This window comes from Suricata suricatta, chromosome 2 (assembly GCF_006229205.1).
Source record: "Suricata suricatta isolate VVHF042 chromosome 2, meerkat_22Aug2017_6uvM2_HiC, whole genome shotgun sequence".
NCBI lineage: Eukaryota > Metazoa > Chordata > Mammalia > Carnivora > Herpestidae > Suricata > Suricata suricatta.
Window position 1 is genome coordinate 109,642,919 of NC_043701.1, and position 21,740 is coordinate 109,664,658.

The 21,740-nt window shown below is 40.5% G+C and overlaps 1 pseudogene; it reads right to left on the reverse strand.

The window, feature by feature from the left end:
* Positions 1-1,660: 1,660 nt before the first annotated feature.
* On the reverse strand, positions 1,661-2,867 carry LOC115275702 (annotated as a pseudogene).
* Between the last annotated feature and the right edge of the window lie 18,873 nt (positions 2,868-21,740).

The following is a 21,740-nucleotide window of genomic DNA, read 5'->3' on the forward strand; positions in this document are numbered from 1 at the left end:
GAAAACAAAAGGAAACAAGAAAGTCCATGTTTGGAACTACTTAGGAATAACACTTCATCATGTGGAAATCTATTATGTTTATGCAGGAAGAGCAAGTTACCGATTTGTCTTTTCTCTTACCTAAAGCCCTTCTATGTACAAATCTTCCTTGTGCTCTGACACGGTGTCCGGGGGTAGTACAACTCATAAGCCTTCAGAGCATTCAAACAGGGTTTGTTTTCATCTGAGGACCCAGGACAAGAGACCTATTTCCCTGATGCTTATGCATGAAACCAGAGACTGGATGTTCAGGTTATACGACAGCAGAGCTAAAAGGCAGACTTTGAGAAACAGGCTCCCACGTTTTTAAACAAATTTTTAAATGTACTCGTGATACAATTTCAGGCCTTACTCTGGTCCAAGGGTGGTATTGAATTCATGCTTACTGCTGGATCCGTGCTGGGAAATAACATGCCTGGGGCGTGGCTGACAATAAATATTTCTTGGCGGAACAAATGAGTGAATGAATGCAAATGTGTATAAGCTGTTTCTGTCTGTATCTCTTTCTGATTCAATAAATGTATATCAGAATATAAGTGAATCAAAGTAGTATGGTTACAGGAATGACAGAAATATTCTAACTATAACAAAAGTAAACTATTCAGAAACTTCAAAAAATTGCATATTATTTGCATCATATATCACAATTTATGGGCTACTTGAAAATATCTATTGATGAGAGATGAAACAGGATGTATACCATGAGCAATGTAAATTCAGCATGTGAAATCTACACTTGAGACACAAACACATGACTTGGTAAATGAACTGAGAAGTTGAATATTGGATCTTCCTGTTACGTCCCAGTCAAAGTCATTTACATTATTATGAACTTGAGCACTTGTGGCCCTGTCCCCAGAAGTTACAATTCTTTTTCTGGTTACTTGGAAATGCAGTGGTAGGGAGCTAGGATTTGGAAAAAACAATCTATCAATTGGAGTAAGTGCCTGGTATATCTCTAGCCGCCAGCAGATGGCACCAAAGCAATTTCCTGATCCCTGGAGGGCATTCATCAGTATCCCCAAGGAACAGCAGCTTTCAAATTTTTTAAGTTTAAAAATTGTATACAATTATATAAAAATTGGTTCATAGAATTTTCCATATATTACAAAATGCAATAAAAATAATGGTTTTAAACATTTAGAGAACCACAGGACCTGAAGATGTTTACATTTTCTTAGCTAATAAGCATTATTCAGTCCTCCGTTCAGTAAATACACTAAATTGTAGGTACAGATGTCCTGAGCCCCTTTCTCCCCACCCCCACCTCATCCTAAGTTCATTTCCATTGCATATTTGCTGCTGGGGAGATTTTTGTGTTGAGTAGGGTCACAGTGAGGCAGACAACTGGGAAAGCCAGCAAGGGGAAATTAATAGAAACATAATGATAAGAGTTATCAGAAAACCCAGCAAAATTTAGGTGGTTGGGGAAGGGAAGGATTCAGCTCTCTGTGGGCTGAAGAACTTGGGGTAGAGAGAGGAGTTTGGGAGATAAATTGAAGAAAAAAGCAGCTCTCTGTGTAAGATGATATTAGATAGGAAGTAAATAGAGAAAAACAATTTTTAAATTTTATTATTGTTATATTTGTATTCTCTCTTTGGTATGCTTTTTTTTGGAGGGTCAGCTTGGTACAGTACACTTTATTGACAGTACATGACAAGATATGGCTCCCCAAGGCCCTCTCTTTTTCAGGGGGTCTGGGATGGAAACTGTAGAGGCCAGAAGACTCTCAGTGTGTTGGGGGATGAGTTGGAGCAAGGAATCTCCAGCAGCTGAAGGCTTCTCTCTTCTTCTTGCTCTCCCTGGGGCTGGTGGTCCAGGGGGGTCATATTCCGTGGAGGCCATGTGGACCACATGGTCCACCACCCAGTTGCTATAGCCAAATTCATTGTCATACCAGAAAATTAGCTTCACAAAGTGGTCATTGAGAGCAATGCCAGTCCCAGTGTCAAAGGTGGAAGGTGAGTGTCACTGTTGAATTTTCAGGAAGCAACCGGGTCCTCCGTGTAGCTCAGGATGCCCTTGAAGGGGCCCTCTGATGCCCTCTTCACCACCTTCTTGATATCATCATATATGGCAGCTTTCTCCAGGCGGCAGGTAAGATCCACCACTGACACATGGGAGGGGTGGGACACAGATGGCCATGCCAGTGAGCTTCCTATTCAGCTCAGGGTTGACCTTGCCTGAAGCCTTAGCACCAGTAGAAAACAGGATGATATTCTGGGCAACACCTCAGCCACCATGCCACGGCTTTCCAGGGGGGTTACCCACAGTCTTCTGGGTGGCAATGATGGCATAGACTGTGACCATGAGTCCCCTCATGATGCCAAAGTCATCATGGATGACCTTGGTCAGAGGGGCCAAGCAGTTGGTGGTACAGGAGACATGGCTGACAATCTTGAGGGAGTTGCCATATTTCTCATGGCTCATGCCCCTCACAAACATGGGGGCATCAGCAGAAGGGGCAGAGATGATGACCCTCTCAACCCCACCTTCAAGTGAGCCCCAGCCTCCTACATGATGGTGAAGACCCCAGTGGATTCAACAGCACACTCAGCACTAGCATCACCCCCTTTGATGTTGGCAGGATCTCACTCCTGGAAGGTGAAGACCAGCTTTCCATAGATGACCAGTTTTTTGTTTCCAGCCTTGCCTGTGCCATTGAATTTGCCATGGTGGAATCATACTGGAACATGCATACCATGTAGTTGAGGTCAATGAAGGGGTCATTGATGGCGATGATATTCGCATTGCCAGAGCTAAAAGCAGCCCTGATGATCAGGTGCCCAATATGGCCAAATCTGTTTACTCTGAGCTTCCCCTTCATGTCTCGGGATGTGGCTGGCAATGCACCAGAAGATGTGCTGTCTGTTCAGTGGGGAGGAGCAGAGAGCCTCCCTTTGGTAATCTTAAAAAAGACTTCTTTGAAGATTTTAGTTTATTTTAGTTCTATCTAGGAGCCAGACTAATATTTTTAGTAGGATATCTCCATGCTGTAACTAGTTTCAAGACCCAGTAAACAAGTTTAGTTTGATGTGGGTTATTTAAGTATTGCAAACAGAGATGGAAATGCCATCATTTCCCAGTAACACGATTATATATATATATACCTAGGCAAACCAAGGATTTAGTTCTAGAAACAGCTGGATATTGTATGGACTATAAGAAACAACATAAGCATAAACACACAGATGCACACACATACGAATATATATGTGATGTCCATACACGTTCTCTGTAATTATAGGAAACCAACCTTACATAATAAGGGCCAATTTCCAAAAGCAAAACACACACACAGTGCTTGAGATAAAAATACATAAGAGCTTTGTGAAGAAACAATAAAACCTTATGGAAAGTTAAAACAAAAGATTTGAATGAGTGGAGAAGATTGATAGCTATGTTATGCTCCTGGAAAGGAAAACAAATATGATAAGATGTCTATATGCCATCTCCAAGTTAACTTACATACTTAATTTAGTCTTGAGAAAAATCCCAGAGTGGCTTTTAAAACTTGACAAAATGTTTCCTAAATGGATAGAAGAAGACAAGTGTAACAGAATACATTTTAAAAATTCTCAGAGGGAAATTTCATGAAAAAATATAATAGGGTAGATTAGCATTATTTGGTATCAAAAATATATGAGAAACAGGGTGCCTGGGTGGCTCAGTCAGTTAAGCGACTTGACTCTTGATTTTGGCTGAGGTCATGATCTCACAGTTTGTGAGATCCAGACCCGTGTTGGGCTCTGTGCTGACAGTGCGGAGCCTGCTTGGGATTCTCACTCTCACTCGCTGCCCCTTCTCCACTCATGCCGACTCTCTCTTTCAAAATAAATAAACTAAAGAAATTTTAAAAAAATAAACTAAATAAAAATATATGAGAAAGCAACTGCAGGTAAAAGAGTATAGCTTTGTGACAAGATAGACTAATAGATCCCCAGTGCCAAAAACATAATCCAGAAATAGACCCAAATATATGTGACTATTTAATATAGTACCAGGTAAATTTCAAAAACCATCAGGGAATAGGGAGACTGGCTGGCTTAGTCAGTAGAGCGTGTGACTCTCCAACTTAGGTATGAGTTTGAGCCCCATGTTGGGTGTTGAGATTATTTAAAATAAAAAAACAATCAGGGAAAAAAAGATTCACTAACTGATGTTGGGGTAAGTAATTTGGTGGAGCAAAAAGAAAATTGAAATAGAAATTCCTCTAAATCCATACACAAGAATAGATTCCAAACTACCTAAATAAATCATAGTTCTGAACAGAATGGAATAAATCAGGGACCATATTCACACTCTCACAGGAAACAACCAAAATATGGACAAAATACACGATGTAAGTTTTTAAGATCCCGTACATCTGACAACTAATTCATCAGTGATCCTAGAGACACATGAAATAAAAGAGGGGCACCCCATGGTGGCCTTGGGTGGCCTTCTGGCCACAGCCCAAGGAGAGGAAACTCAGGCAAAGCAGAGTAGATTCTCTGCATTGAAGATATGGAGGTAAGAGTCCAGAGAGAACAAGGTAGCTAAAGTTTGTGGGACAGAATACTGAAGAAGAGAAACCCTAGAAGACAGTGAGCTGTGGAGATCTGCAGAGGGTCTCCCTCAGGCATTGGTCAGGGCTTGCTAAAACTGAAGAAAAAACCATTTGAAGGGATTAGAGGGCACAGTGCCCATGTTCACACAGGGCCAGGAATCGAGCCCTACCAGTGAGATGAAAGCCTCATGACTGAGTAGGGTTCCTAGAAGGATCGTGCCTCAGAACTGGGGTAATTGGAGCAATTGACTACACATGAGCACTGCTTCAGTGTCACCTAACACATCTCAACATCAAGTCACAGGAGGTAGAACTGTGATCTAGCAAGTGATCGAGCTATATTCCAGAGCAAAACTCAAGAACGTCTAAAGGACTACAAACATATCCAGCACCCACCAAGGTAAATTTCGCAGTATCTCTTATTCAATAAAATATCATGAGGCCCATGCAAAAAAAGAAGAAAACACAACACATAATGAAGAGAGGTCAGTTGAAACAGACCCAGAACTAACACAGACAGTGGAATTAGCAGGCAAAGACAATAAATATTGTAACTATATTCCGTATGTTCGAAAAGTTAGTAGAGACATAGGATGTTTAAAAAAGACCCACACTGAGCTTCTAGAAAAGAAAACTGTGATGTGTAAGATAAAAAATACACTGTATGGGAGTAATGGTAAAGTAGATGTCACAGAAGAAAAGATTAGTGACCTTGAAAGCATAGCAATAGAAATCACCTAAAATGAAACCCCCACAGGGAAGAGAATTCTTTTTTTTAATGAACAAAACATTGGTAAACTATGAGACAACTTTAAGTAGATGAATGCATTTCTAATTGGAATCCTCAAGTCAAGGCGGACAGAAAAAAAAAGTATTTGAAGGGACAATGGCTGGACATTTTCCAAATTTGATGAAAAAAATGATAAATACATAGATTCAGGAAGCTTAATAACACTCACACAAGAAACAGGAAGAAAATGACACCAAGTCTTATTGTAATTAGAATACTGAAAATAACTATATAAAAACATAAATAGTAGAAGAAACAAAAAATATATAATTGCATATTTACTAACTTGGGAAATTATGTGAGAGAGAATATCCCAGATGCTTCAGAAAACAATTATTGAAGAAAAGATAATCAGATATGACATTTCTACTACACATTCAAGTATCCGATGCTTATTTATTTATTTTTAAAGTTTATTTATTTATTTTGAGAGAGAGAAAGAGGCATCAACAGAGGGACAGAGAGAGAGAGAGAGAGAGAGAGAGAGAAATCAACAAAGGGACAGAGAGAGAGAGAGAGAGAGAGAGAGAGAGAATCCCAAGCAGGCTCCACAGTGTCAGTGTGGAGCCCGATATGGGGCTCCAGCTCATAAACCGTGAAATCATGACCTGAGTTGAAATCCAGAGTCAGGCACATAACCAACAGAACCACCCAGGTGCCCCTGATGCTTTTTTAGATAATGCATAAACAAACTTAAAAGACAAGAAACAGAGTGAAAAGTAACAAATATAGAAGATAAAATAATATTATATACATACATACAAAGCACATATCTCTTATTAATGAATAAAACACTAAGGTTCTAATAGATAAACAGCCAAAAAACATAACCGAGTGATTCACACACATGAAATCCAACTATTAAATTTATGGGAAAATATTCAACTTTGTTAGAAAACAAAAAAATGTAGATTAGAATAATGCACCTCATACCTACTAAATTAGCAAAGTTTTTAAAAAGTAACATTGTTTATCCTGGAAAAAGCAGATTTTAATTCATATTTTCATGCATTACCAGTGGTACTATGAAGTGGTGTCACCCTTTCAGAAGTAATAGGAAATATGCATCAGGAACTCAAAATATGTTCATACCCATTAACTTACTAATTCCATTTTGGATGCCTGTTAATAATCCAACATTCCACAGCCATAAACAGATTGTCATCACTTTATTGTGTGGGATGGTGGACCTTTGAAAGTACAGTTATATATAATTAAATATAAATTCAGATAATACAAACATATATTTTTAAATATAAACTTTAAAAAAATATACTTTGATAGTTTTAAACAAAAATAATCAAAGATCCTTTTCTAATTTATCTATGCATACCATTCACTTTTACATGATAGCTTCCATTTTAAATCAGCCTCTAATATTTAAACCTTAACAAATATAGTCACCATTTTTCTCCATGAATAACTCTGTACAGCTTATTAGGGACAACTATTAATAACTATTTAGACACCAATGCACATTTGGGTTTATGTAAGGCTTTTCTTTAGCCTGAGAACAAAGAACGTACTTTGAAGAAGGCGTTCAATTTGAGGATTCAGGTTTCTATAACAGAAGGAGTAATGAAATGAATTCACTCTGTTTAATAAACTTATAAAGACATTGGGGAATCTTTCAGTACGCATCTTAGAGGATCTTTCTGCAAAAGTCAATGTAATTATAGCAATTTTAATCTACAAGTGTGACTGTGGACATTAGAGAATTTTAAGGTCTTAGATTAAAGGGTGGTATATTTATATATTAGACAGTTATTATTTTGGATTGTCAGAAAAGGAAAGGGGAAATGTATTCCATGAAAAGCTCAAAAATTGGTCAGGTCAAAATTATTTGAACATTTTGAAGGTTGATTTAAAAAATTAATTAAATGAACTCTAGCAAAGTAAGTTCTATAGTACTTCACACGTGTTGTTAGTTTTGTTTTTCACGGAATGTGCTTTCAAACACTTCAGAAGATCTCAGAATCTTTGGGGAGCCATGCTATTGTACAGGATGTACAAAGAAGACTGTGAAAATAACAGGACGAAATCTTCCTCATACCTCCATCCAATAGTAAAGACCTTGGGATCACTGTGCCAGAAACATGAATCAGTGGTTTCCCTCATTTGCAAGTGCAGCTTATTTGACAATGCTTTGTTGGAACTTATGCCAATAAAATGAGTTTCCAAGTAAGATTAGATTCGCCACTATGTCATTTAAGTCAAGTCAATTCAATTAACATCAATACAGCTCTACAGTGTGTCCCGTACTTTGATAAATGCTGGAGAGGTGACTGATCCACAGGGCCTGTATTTGGCCAGGAGGAAGCATTAGCAGAGTCTAGTACAGAGGCAGCGTTTTAAAATAACCTCTGTCATTCTGTTTAACAGGCCTGAGACCAGACACTGAGGGCACAAGGGGTCAGCTTTCCCTGGGGCGCTCCTTTTCTCAGAGAAGGTGACAATCGAGCTGTGGCTTGAAAGGTGGAGTAGAAACAAACAAGGGGATGACATGCCAGGGGACAGGTCATTCTGGGCAGTGGGGCTGCCCATGAAAAAGCGCAGATGTGAAGCAGGGTGTTTGGGGAACTGTCAGTCTAAGTGAAACATGGGGTGTGCTGGAAGGAAAAGGCAAGAAAAGGAGGCGGGATCCAGAGACTAAGGTCACATATGGCAGACGTTCTAAGCCAAATCTCCCGTAAGGGAGGGAAGTTGTAGGTGGGGACTCTGGCCTCCAGTGGAGGTCGGGCCACAGCGGTGAAGGCTGGTTACCGAGTCCAGCAAGAGGTGACAGCAATAGTTCAGCCCTGGGGTTATGTTAACATTTTAATGAATGTCTCTACCGATACCATTCAGAAATTATTTCCTCCATTCTTGGAGTATAACTGATTGAAACTTTACAAGCTGAAAGATCTCAAACTGTACAAGGATTTTATGAAATAAAAAGAGCTACCAGAAAAGAAATCAGCAAACAAAACACTAATGGTAATTAAAACATTACCCTTGCCCTACATTTGGAGCTTGGGGGCAACTCACTAGGACCTTAAATCTAAGAGATAGTTTCCAAATTGCTACAGAAAATACACTGTAACTCTAAATGGAACAACTGGATTGCTAAAGCCAGAAGGTCACGTCAATCAAACTAACCTTCTCCCGGTAGATTTTCCACTGCTTTGTCATAATCTTTTTTTCCCCCTAGGGCCAACTGAAAGTTGTGTTAGAGTTAGCATAGTATCTACATATTTAGATAGATTTAGTCAGAAAGAAGAAATTCATCAAGATCACTTCACCAGCTATTATGGATAGTTACAGAGTCCCTGCCAAATGCTGCCTTTCAAATAGAGAGCTTTCATCCTATCTTTGTTGCAGGCAATACTGAAGGAAGGTTTATATATTTTTACTATGGTTTTACCCTTTTAGTTTAGGTTTAATTTAGCAACACTGGTCTTCCTTCCCTTCAGGTGAAATTGATGATGGGTTCCCTAACTCTAACTGGGTGTCCCACTCACCCACTCTGAAATTCTCAGCAGAAACTCTCAGGGTTGTGTATTATAGTTTTGCAGATGAGTCTGGAAGGGCCCAGAAAAATCCATCATGATGCCTCACATGTATGTCTTTAGGCAAAGAAATTATGTTTTTCACATAATTCCACATGTAGCATTTTATAAACTAAGTGCCCTTATATATCATGGATTCCAACTCTTTATGTTGTAGATTAAGAACGTTTCAATAAGATTCTGTCACTGATCAGACTGGCAGAATAGAAAAAGATTTTAACAGTCTGTGTTGATTAAGGTGTGCAGGCAGAGCCTTATTACAGTCTGTGGGGGAAACAGCAAGTGATGTGCTTTTGGAGGGCAGTTTGGTACTACTTACACAAATCTGAAATATATACACCTCAGTAATTCTTTTAGAAAGCTGTCCTAAAGAAACCCAATACATACGATGGGTTCCTGAGAAAACGGTTATGAAAGAGTTCCTGAATCATCTTTGGTTCAAAAAGGTGATTTTATTAAAGCAAGGGGACAGGACTCATGGGCAGAAAAAGCTGCACTGGGCTTGTGAGGAGTGAATGATTACATTCTTCTAAATTAGTGGGGGTTAGGGATAGCGTTAAGTCTCTAAGGAATTTGGAAGCAAGGCTTTCAGCACCTTGAAGGGCTAGCTGCTGTTAAGATAAGGTTACTTTTGGTCTTTAAGGAAACAAACATATTAAGGAAGTAAGGCAGCCATGAGTCGCTTGAGGAAGGTCACACTCTACATGTTTCAGGTGTCTGTCAGCGGGCTGCAAGCTGTAAGAAAATTTCATGTAAGCTACATTTCTCTTGCCTTTGTTTCCCTCATCACAGATACATGGGGAATATGCACCAATGTGCTTGTTGCAGGATTTTTAGGTGGTTAAAAATTGGGGTCAGTCTAAATGTCTATCATAATGGGAATTGTTAAATAAATTAGGATATCTCTGTACCATGAAATATAATGCTACAGTTGAAAAGAGCGTCTATGATATGCTGTTTAGTAGAAAAAGCAAGTTATAGGAAAATATATAGCATTTGAGCCCATTTTTATAATATATGTATATTATGTATGATATATATTAGATAGTATAGTGCTTATAGAGAAATGTGTAGTGCTATACACCAAATTTTTAACAGCAGTTATATATGGAGTACACTTGAAACGTGAGACAAAATATAGTTTTACTTTATATACTTAAATAGTGCTTAATATTTTTACAATGACCGTACATTATTTTACTTTTTTTCCTTAGTGGAGGAAGAAAATCTGAGCCTCAGAGAGGTGAAGCAACTTTTTTCAAGTCACTCAAATGGCTAGCAAAAAGATAGGACCAGAATCCAGGGATTTCTAATCCTGGTCAGGTGCTTTTTCTACTAAAGAAGCCCTAGACACTCTGTTACCAGAACATTTGGCTTTTTACAGATCTAGTCCCATCTCTTATTTCTTAGGGAAGTAAATAAAACATGATTTCTCGCTTCTATCAGGAAAATAAGTTTCTGAGCCTCTTGATCAACAATACATCCTTCTCAAGATTTTTTTCTACATGTACTACTGTAATCATCATAGAAATATTCATTTATAGCTAGCATGCTTTACTTATGTGACCAATTCTGACTACTTCCCTAACCATTAATCCACAAAGAGAGGATTGAATCTAACTTGGATTTTATTCCATGGTTGAACAGAAGACCCAGACTCTCCAGCAACGCACACGTCTCTTTGCAAAGTACAGAGGAATTTGCTATCATGTTTCCTCATGTGTTCTTAGAATATCGTCTGCAGTTTTACTCAACTATAGTTGTTATTTTTAGCTGCATTTGGTATTCATGATGCATAGCACCACTGCTCTCCCTTCCATTAAATAAAATATATATTTTTGTTTACTTTAAATTTACAGCAATATTAACTTCTCCCATATGTTTAATTTTAGAGATCCAAAAAATTTTAAATATTAATGGTGAATATCACTGTACACATTTCTCTATAAGCATTTAAATAAATATATATATTTAAATAAAAATGGGGTCAACTCTATAGATTGTCCTATGGCTTGCTTTTTCCACTGAACAGTATATCATGGACATTCTTTCCAACTATTACCTTATATTTCATAATATAGAGATATCCTGATTTACTTAACACTTCCCATTATGAGGGATAATTAGGCTGACTCCAATTTTTAACCACCTAAAAATTATGTAACAAGAATACTGCTACATATATCCCCATGTATATGTGTTAGTTTTCTTTAGGATAGCTTTCTAAACTATTCCCAAACTTCAGGAATGCCCATAATTATTGGGTCTATCTTTTTCCCAATTTATAAATGAAAGGAAACTATGGAAGATACTTCAGAATAGACTTTAAAAATAATATTTTTAAAAGAATATTTAATTGGAGCAATTGGGTCAGTTGGTTGAGCAACTGACTCTTGATTTCACTGAGGTCATGATTCCTAGGTCGTGGGATTCAGCCCCAAATTAGGCTCCATGTTGAGTGTAGAGCCTGCTTGGGATCTCTGTCTCCCTCTGCCCCTCCCCTCTATTTTCTCTCTCTCTCTCTCTCTCTCTCTCTCCTTAAGAAAAAAAAAAAAAAAAAAAAAAAGATTGGCACCTGGGTGACTTAATCTATTGAGCATCCCACTTTGGTTCGGGTTATGATCTCATAGTCTGTGAGTTCAAGCACCCTGTCGGGCTTTGTGCTGACAGCTCAGAGTGTGGAGTCTGCTTCACATTCTGTGTGTGTGTGTGTGTGTGTGTGTGTGTGTGTGTGTGCCCGGGCGCACGCGCGCATGTCTGCCCCTCCCCCATTCACACTGTGTGTCTCACTCTGTCTCTCAAATATGAATAAATTTCATAATAATTTAAATTTTAAAAAATTTAAAAAAGAGTAATTATGTCAGAAAATGTAACTTTGCTAAATAAAAAATACAACAAATGTATATATTCTCAAATCATTTCTTTTCCATAAACATATATATTTGCTATGCGATCACATATGCATAGAATAAGGTCTTGGAAAAAAGCACATAAATATTAATATTAGCTCTGGATGATGAACCTCTGATTTCCATTTTCTTCTCTATACCTCCTGTGTGTTCTCATTTTTGTCTAAAGAATCTTTACTTTTGATAACAGAAAAAAAATTTTTATTTATTTTGAGAAAGAGAGAGAGAGAGTAGGCGTGCAAGCAGGGGAGGGGGAGTGAATGAGGGGAGATGATTCCAAGCAGGCTCTACTCAGCATGGAGTCTGACGTGGGGCTCCATCTCACCACCTTGAGATCATGACCTGAGCCGAAATCAAGAATAGAAGTCTTAACCTACCACTCAGGTGTTCCAGAAAAAAAAATTTTTTTAAAGGAGATTTGGAAGCCACTATAACCTGAAACAATACTAACAAAATGTCTTTTCCTGGCAAGTTTTAGGCACTCCTCGAAGAGGACAGCATAACCTCAGATTAATTTGTGAGTATACTTGCTGGTGGAGAAGCTAAATCGAAGTTTGACCTTTTTGAAGAAAGAATGAACTTCAATAAAGAGAGAAAGGAGACCAACGAGAAAGAAAAGAGAGAAAGAAGGGAGATAGGCTGGCCGCCATCTGCCCGGGCGGATCTCAGATTTTGGATAGAGAAGGTTACAAACCCAGGGAACTTGCAAGCAGGGACTTGATGGGACAAGGTAGAGAAAGAAAGTTTGAGGCAGAATGAGACAGAATTGCAAACATTCAGCCCAGCACAGGAAAGGAGCGGCGGAAACGGCTGTCTGTTTACTTTTCCTTCTGTCATGCCATCCTTCAGCAAGGATCTAGCACCGTATCCAGCACACCACAGGCGCTTCAGTTTTGGAGGTTTTTTGTTTTTGTTTTTGTTAGAATGACACACGGAGGAAAATTCAGCAACTGTCTGAACCTAGCTAGTACTGATGCTGAAGCTACAAGCATGAAGGAAAACCCAATGAGAGGAGATACACCAGCGTCTTGACGTTGGTGGATGGCTTTGTTGCTCAGCTGAGTGTACTGAATGCATCTGCTGGGCAAAGAGTAGGCTAAAAAGGGGAAACTGAGCTAACCATCATCAAGTATTGGAACTATAGAAGGAAAATGAAAAGACCAAACTACCTAGTTATTTGTTGTTTCTTTCTTTTTTTTTAGGGATCAGGAAGATGATAAAGAGGAGGTAAAAATAGCTCAGCCACACTTACACAGACAAGTTGATCAAAACTATTACCTTCTCTTATTTGATGGGCCACTGACTTTCCCAATCATTTCGTATAATTTCTTTAGATTCCTTCAGTGCTCTAATATTCTCTTCTGTAAAATAGGATTCAATGTATATTTTCCTCATTAGCTTTCAACATAATGTAAGCATTAAAGGGCAATATTGAGATAATAACTTATGAACATATTGTGATGTGTTATCATTTAGTATTCTTAAGGAAAAATTTCTTACCTATTCACTCCTAATTATCAATAGTTAATTTTGGGTGAAGTTAAAAGATAATAAGGGATTAGTTACAGTAAATTCTCACTACCTCAAGTGAGAATTGGTGGAATAATGGAATTGGTCCATTATTTTTCCTCCTCCCCCATCCTGAAGTTCAAAATCAGTTGATTGCTCATTGCCAGCTCCTACAGTGGTGGTCCCAAACAGGAAGTATAATAGTAACTCCATCAATTTTTCTACTAATTAGAACCTTTTTCCAAAGTCGTATCACGGAAGATAGTTGAAACTATCGGTTGAAACAAGAAATATTTGATTATCTGAGAATTTTACCAACAACCATGTCATCAACTTGTCTAAACCATCCTTTACCATGTTACCTGCCACCCTGATCTTCTAAAATAGTTGACTGCATTGGGGAAGACTTGGTTCCTTAAAGAAATAGAGCAAGGGGCCCCGGGTGGCTCAGTCTGGTACTATAATTTAGGCTTATCATAATGTATTTAGGTACTTTCCAAACATTTAAGCTGTGGGAGATGTTCCATGTTGTTAAAAGCAAATACAGGAAGGGATTCTGGGCTCATGCCACCTAAGAGGGATGCTCATGTGTAACTTTCCTATCTATGCCTCTCTTGGACCAGACAGTTGCAGTGACAGGGAGGAGAAGTAGAGCCTTTCCTCTGTGTGATGTTTAGCTGTCGTTGGTGCCAGGGAAGGGCGTGGAGGCTAATGACGTCAGGAAACTCATGTATGAAGACCATGAAGGAAAGGCTCATAGGTAGAATAGGTACTGACAATATCTAGGCACGCTCCCATGACAGGTTGGCTTTAAATGCATGAGTGTGTTTAGCCCTCCAGGACTCAAAATGTCATGAAGAAACTTACAACAGATGGACTCAAAAGTGGCCCCACAGCCCCTGTACTAGCGTTCATGCCCTTATCCAAATCCCTTCCTTTTGAGTGTGGGTAAAGCCTGGAACCTGGCAAAGGTGAAAAACTGTGCTATAGCATTGCATACAATTGTGACACCGGTCTTGACAGAAGGCTCTCTTTCTTGCTGGCTTTGAGGATACAGGTGACTTTTGGGAAGACCCAGATGGCAAGGAACTGAGGGCAACCTCCAGCTGACAGCCAGAAAGAGACCAAAGCCCTCAGTCCAACAGCCCACAAAGAACTGCATGTTGCCAGAAATCCTATGCACTTGGGTGTGGATCCTTCCCCTGCCTAGCCTTAGGTAAGTGTCCACCTGGCCCCCAGCTGACACCTTAATTGAAGGTTTATAAGACACTGAAGCAGATGACCCAGGCTAGCTGTGCGCCTGGACTCCAGACCCACAGAAAGTACGAAATGATAAATGTGTGTTGTAGTAATATTCATACATAGCAACAATTATTAATACAAAGCTGAATGATGCCCCGAGTCTTCCCTGATCCTGAGCCTAGGAAACTAAGAAGAAACAGAATGGAAACACCATGTGATCTGCAATGCTTCGCCTGCCTGCTTCTACATTCTACAGCCCTTAAGACTGCTCAGCTCTCATTCCATGGAGGGTTGCTCCCAACTTGGGCAATTCAACATCAAATCAGAGTTCCAATGAGCCGACACAGAAAAACGCATCTTATTTAAGAAGAATGACTAGCCAAAAGGAGGAGTGTAAGTCAGAACTAACAAAACATGTCTAGCAAGATGGAGTTGCTGAAGAATGACAGACAACATCATGAATTTAAGAAATACTAATAAAAGAAGTCTCACTTCTAGTATTTAGTTGCTAGGATGGACTAACTTTCTTACAGATTAAAATTATAAAATATTCACAAAATATAAAAAACAATTGCTTAAAGTACTGGAGAATGACCCCAAAGCAGGCAGACACTGGAACAAAGTTTAACTCTTGAAAAAGAAGCTCTGTACAGGTAAGATCTCTCAGTGCGATCTTAGCCTTTTTTCTCATGTATTAATTCCCTGCTAGTAGCCAGCGAGGCAAGGCTTAACCTCTGTGTGTTGGATTTGTTAATGTCTTTCCATGTCCTGGCCTTTCCCTGAATCTTCTTGTCTTTGCAGATTCAGCTTCTCAGGGCTCTCCACCCTCAACCAGGAAAAACCCTTGTCCTCTGGTGTGGCCACTAGCCCTTCCCTTCCCATGCTCTTCTTTCCTCTTCCCTAAGGGCTGCATGCTGTTCTTAACAACTCTCAAGTTACAACCATCTTCATTATCTAAACACACAGTGAACTTGGCAGCTAAGCTTCACTATCCCAAATTAGTATAGCCCTGTGTCATATTGTAGGTCAATGACCTATAAAGCCTATCTCCCTTATACCTATTTGACCTCTTCTATTTCTTTCTCATCTCCAGCCATTTTTGCCTCTTTGACACTCATTGTTTTTCCAACACAAAAGACACACTTCCACCTCAGGGGATTTGCACTTGCTATTTCCTTTGTCATAAATACTCCCCCCCCCCCCCGCCCCTCCCCGGGTATCAGCATGGCTTTCTTTTTCCAGTTTTGCTCAAATGTCACCTTTTTGGTGAGCCCCTACCTAGAAATCCTGTCTAGGATTTCTGTCACTGTTCTGACACTCCCACCTCCCTTCCCTTAGTATTTATTGTCGAACCTGCTGGATGTCTTACTTAGCCTGTTTGCTCTCTGTTTCTCCATCTGAAACATAATCCACATATACATGGATGGGTATCTTTTATTCTCATTTGTTGTTTCTGTAGTGTTTGGAACAGTGATTGACACATACTAGTCACTCAAGAGTATTTGTTCAATTTCTCAGTTTGGCTTAAGAGTTTCATTTTCTCATAATATAATTTCTCTCATGGATTAATGGCCTGGCACTAAATTGCAAAGGCATTTTGGGTGACCTCAAAGTATGGTTTAAAACTAATGTTTTAGTTCCCTGTGGCTGGAAGAGGTACTTGATCCTTGGTGACTAAGACAGAAGGAGATAGAATATCTAGGACTCCCCCGGTGCACAGCATCATGGGTTCTAAAGTTCATTTATAAGCCAATTGTGTGGACATCCTGACCTTTTTTTTTTTTCCAGAACACGATTGGGCAGAGCTAGTTAGCTTCAGGGAGTCAGAGAAGACTGGAAAGTGCCAGAACATGGAACCAGATCTGCCCTCTGGGATGGGGCAGGCTCTGGAAGGACAGGAACAGGTGCACTGACCTCTGAGGGTGCTCACTGCAGCCAACAAGAGACATTGTCCTGAAGGCGAGGGCACAGGCCGCAGGTAACCTTAGAGAGGGCCCAGAGGAAACTGCGTGACCCCAGTGGGCAGCAGAGCTTAGCAACCGGTCACCTAGGAGCAGTGATGCTTAAAAAACAACTTCATTGAAAAACACAATTAAGACAGTGCAAAAGTGAGCCAAAGAATTAGAGAAAATATTTGCAATACATGTATCTGGCGAGTGCTTAATGTTTTAAAAACTAAACATTTAAGGAACTGTTTCAAATGAAAAAGAAAGACAATCTAGTAGAAAGATGGGCAAAGGACTAATAATCACTTCAAAAAATACAACACCTGAATGTTTAATAAACATATGAATATATTCTCGGCCTTAATTATAATCACTTAAATTAAGGCCACACTGAGATTTTACTACGCGCCACCAGAAGGGCTAACGCTTAAAGGACCAGCAGTACCAGGTGTTGGTAATGATGTGGAACAACTGAAGCTCTCTTACGCTGCCAGCCGACGTGAACATTGGGACAGATGCTTTCTAAATTCATTGTTTCGTAATTGTGGGCCTCTTTGGTATGAACTCCACAGATACGTATGCCCCAATGGCTTGTCCAAGCATGTTCATAGCAGCATCATTTGTAATAGCTTAATCTAGAAACAATCCAGATGCTTCCCAACAGATGAAGGGACACATACATTGTGGAATAGTCATACAACAGAATGCTATTAAGATACAAAAACAAATAAACCATCATTATACACTGACTTATAGAACTAATTCTCATGCATAATGTCAAGCAGTAAGAAGCCAGGTAAAAAGAATACATGTAATTTTAGCTACGTAAAGTTCAAAAAAAGTCTAAATTAACCTGTAATAAAAGAAATAATAGTAATAGTTATTTTTGTAGAGCTTAAATAGTTAGTAACTGGCAAGGGGGGTGTGATGTGAGGGTTTCTGGGGTAATGGTAATGTTCTAGAACCTTCTCGATTTGGATATTAAGTACATCGTGTAAAAAAAAGTCATCAAGCTATACATTATACTTTTTTATATGTATAGTATGGTTCACTAGAATATAGATTTAAATTTTTTTTAAAGTTTATTTATTTATTTTGAAAGAAAGAGAGAATGAGTGGGGAGGGGCAGAGAGAGAGGAGGACATAGAATCTGAAGCAGGCTCCAGGTTCTGAGCCAACAGCAGAGAGAGCCCAATATGGGGTTCGAACTCACAAATTGTGAGATCATGACCTGAAGTAAAGTTGGATGCTTAACTGACTGAGCCATCAGGTGCCCCTGTATTTAATTTTTTTTTAAGGAGGAAGGCCCAGGGCCCACATTAGGAAAGATATGGGCACATAGCAGGGCCCCAACTCTGGGCAGGGGTTGAGGAATTAGAATCTATTTTGGGTAAGGGGAATTGACAGAATTATGCAGTGCCACAGCCCAGGAAGAGAGGAGTGGAGCTTTGGGGTTATGCAGACAGCTTTTAACCCAAAGTACCTGGGCTCCAGTTCTTGTTCTGCCATTTACCACTTTGGGCCCTTGAACTAATGCTCTGGATCTGTTTTCTCCTTTGCAAATCAGAAATGATGCAAAGCTCTCAAGGTTTGCTTGGTACCAAGAATGGGTTTAATACATAGTAGCTATTAGTAATAATAATCATTTTGTCCTCAACAGGTGCAAGAAAGAGATTTCACTACCATACTTGTGACAGAGTTCAAGCTTTGGGTATTTGGAACTGTAAGGACGCAGGTCCGATCTGGCCTTACCCACCAGGCCTTCCCAGCCGGTCGCAGAGCACCCCTGCGGTGGAAATGCCCCCGGCAGGGCAGCCGCTGCCGGCTGGGGAGGCGGGGGCGGTCCCCCCACCACCCGCCGCAGGTCCGATCCAGCCTTCCCCTGTACTTAAAAGGGAAGGCGCCGGCTTCTCCTGAAAGGTCGCACCTGAAGGAGGGACAACTCCTGCTGTGCCCTATCGGGAGAGGCCGGCTGATATCTTTGACCTTTCTAGAGGCGGGCCTAGTCATGCCCCACGTGGAGCAACCTGGGCCCACTCTGATTGGTCAATACTCCAAATGTTGTGATTGGCTCCCACAACTGCCAGTATTGATGGGGGTAGGGATTGGACCACTGTATACCTGTCATCATTTCCTGTAACTCCCCCTCCCAAAGGCATAAAAGGTCCTGCCCTGCCTTTCTTCGGTGCTCTCTCCACGTGGCCAACTGGTTGGGTGGTGACTGTGAGCCCGAGCTTAAGCTTGTAATAAAGGCCCTTTGCTTTTGCAGGTGTGACTCGGTCTCCCTAGCAGTCTCTGGTGTTTGTTTTGGGACGATTTGGGGTGATTTTACAAACTTGGGCACAACAGAGCAATGTAGATACCCATGAATACAAACCAAGGGTCAAAGTCAGAACTGAACGTGCATCTAAAGGGACTCAGATGAGTTCCTGAGTCTTGACCAGAGATGCTCAGAATTATGCAAGGCCTCAGAGAAGGGAACAGGAGGGATACAGAGGGTAGGTTGAAATTGATGGATGAGTTTTTCCTATAAACATGACTACTAAGAATTTCTTCCATCTGCACATGCTCCTCTCATCTGTTTTTCTTCTTATTGAATCAGTGTTGGTTCTGGCACTTGCTTTGACCAATAGAGTCAAAAAGCAGTGATATTGTGCCTGTTAGTTTGCACCTGGCTTTCTTGGAACCCAGCAGCCATACCCAAGGAAGTCTAGGCTCTTCTGCTGGAAAGAGAGGCCATGTGGTGCAGCCCTGGGGGGATGAAACGACACATGGAGAGAGAGGCCAGGTGGAGGAGGACCAAGGTGCCTTAGCTGGTGGCCAGCCCAGGGCCCTAGACTAATGAAAGAAGTCTTTTCAGGAAAGTGAGGCCGCTGGCTATATGCAGACACATGAAGGAGATTTGGCCAACAACTTGCAGAGCAGAAGACTTGGTCAATAAACCCAGAGAATTGTGAGAAATAATAACTAATTGTTTTAAATCATTAGGTTTGGGGCTGGTGTGTTATTTGTTGATAGGTAAGGATACATAAATGGGTACCTGAAATTGGTATGCTACTGCAACAAAAAAAAACCCCAACATATGTGCTGTTGTCTGTGAGGTCAACAGATGGAGACCACCAGGGTGGCAAGGAGACTGTGGGGAGACTGGAAGAGCAATGAAGTAACCGCCCTGGAAGCTAGAGAAAGGACAATGCGTGCTATAGAGCAGCAGAATGTATTCAGCTAAAAGATGTATTTATCAAGCTTGGCAAAGAGATTTCCCAGCCAAATGTGGAAAGTGCCAATTGGCTTATTTTAACTGTCTGATAAAGAAAGGGAAGAGAGAGACCAGCTAAAGGAGAAATGGTTTGGTCTCAAGCGGAAGTTAGGAGATACGTTTCTGATCAAGGAATTGATAAGTTGGGAAATGAAAGCTATCTTATTTTCAGCAGTTCTAGATAAGCAAAAGATTCTTAAAGGAAGAATAGTCTTAGGACAAAGATCAAATCCAGGGTACTGCTAGTTACACATGGCCTTAGGATCAAGATAAAGGCAGGGGCATCTGGGTGAGTCAGTTGGTTAAGTGCCTGACTTTGGGTCAGGTCATGATCTCACAGTTTATGGATTTGGGTCCTGAGCCAGGCTCTGTGCTGACAGCTCAGAGCTTGGAGCCTGCTTCAGATTCTCTCTCTCTCTCTCTCTCTCTCTCTCTCTCTCTCTCTCTCTCTCTCTCTCTCCCCCTCTCCCTGCTCATGCTCATGCTCTGTCTCTTGAAAAGAAATAAATAAACATTAAAAAGATAAAGACAAGAGTCTCTGTAAGACCCTTTGTTAAGGTCTCATAAAACTCTAAGGTGATGACCTCCTAGATCCTTTCTCTGAGGCTTCTGAGAACCTTAATAACCTCACTCCACAGCACCCTGACTTGTAGCCCAAAATGGAGAGGAGATTATCTTGAAAAGAATTGTGAATGTGGTTTTTGTTTATTGAAGTGGATTGTAATTTGATAAACAAAAGCCCACAAAAAGTTTAAGAGTTGTACCAGTTTATGCAGCTGCTCTGGAAAACAGTGTGGAGACTCCTCAAAAAACCATTGATAGAACTCCCCTATGACCCAGCAATAGCACTGCTAGGGATTTACCCAGGGGATACAGAAGTGCTGATGCATAGGGGCACATATACCCCAATGTTCATAGCGGCACTGTCAACAATAGCCAAAACATGGAAAGAGCCTAAATGCCCATCACCTGATGAGTGGCTCAAGAAGATGTGGTATATATACACAATGGAGTACTACATGGCCATGAGAAAGAATGAAATATGGCCATTTGTAGCAAAGTGGATGGACCTTGAGGGTGTCATGTTAAGCGAAGTAAGTCAGGCAGAGAAGGATAGATACCATATGTTTGCACTCATAGGTCTAACAGGAGAGACCTGGCAGGGGACCATGGGGAGAGGAAGGGGGAAAGAGAGCGGAGAAGAGTGAGGGACACAGATCAAGGGAGACTACTGAGTACTGAAAAGGAACCATGGACTGAAGGGGGAGGGGGAAGGAGAGAGGGGGTGATGGTCATGGTGGGGGGCACTTGTGGGGAGAAGCACGGGGTGTTACATGGAAACCAATTTGACAATAAACTATTATAAAAAAAAAAGAGTTGTACCAGTTTAGAATAAAGGTGACAGGGACAGTTCAAGATGGAAAGATTCTCTGGAGCCCTACTTTCTTTGGATGGGAAAAGGGCTGAAAGTGGAACCAGTGTGAGCATGCTCCATTACCATGGAAAAGGGAAGATGACTCACAGAACAGAGTCAAGAGATCAGAGGGTGGAGCTAAGAGCAATGGAAAATCCTGAATCAGGATGCAGTCAATTCCAGACTGAAGAAAGAGGCCTTAAATGAAGACCTTCCTGTGCCCTTTCAGTCCTGCACTGGAGTCAAAGGAGCTCATGATAGGTGCTGGGCTGGATTTCATAATTGCTATGGACCAAGGGCAGCTTTGTAACAGAGATAGCAACTAACTCCGTCTCATTATTTGATATTAGATGTCTGGGAGGTAGATAACTTATATAAGTTTATTTACTTATTTTTGAGAGAGAGTGAGAGAGTGAGGGGGGGAACAGCAGAGAGGGAGGGAGAGAGAGAATCCCAAGCAGGCTCCGCACTGTTAGCACAGAGCCCAACACAGGGCTTGATCCCACAAACTCTGAGATCATGATGTGAGCTGAA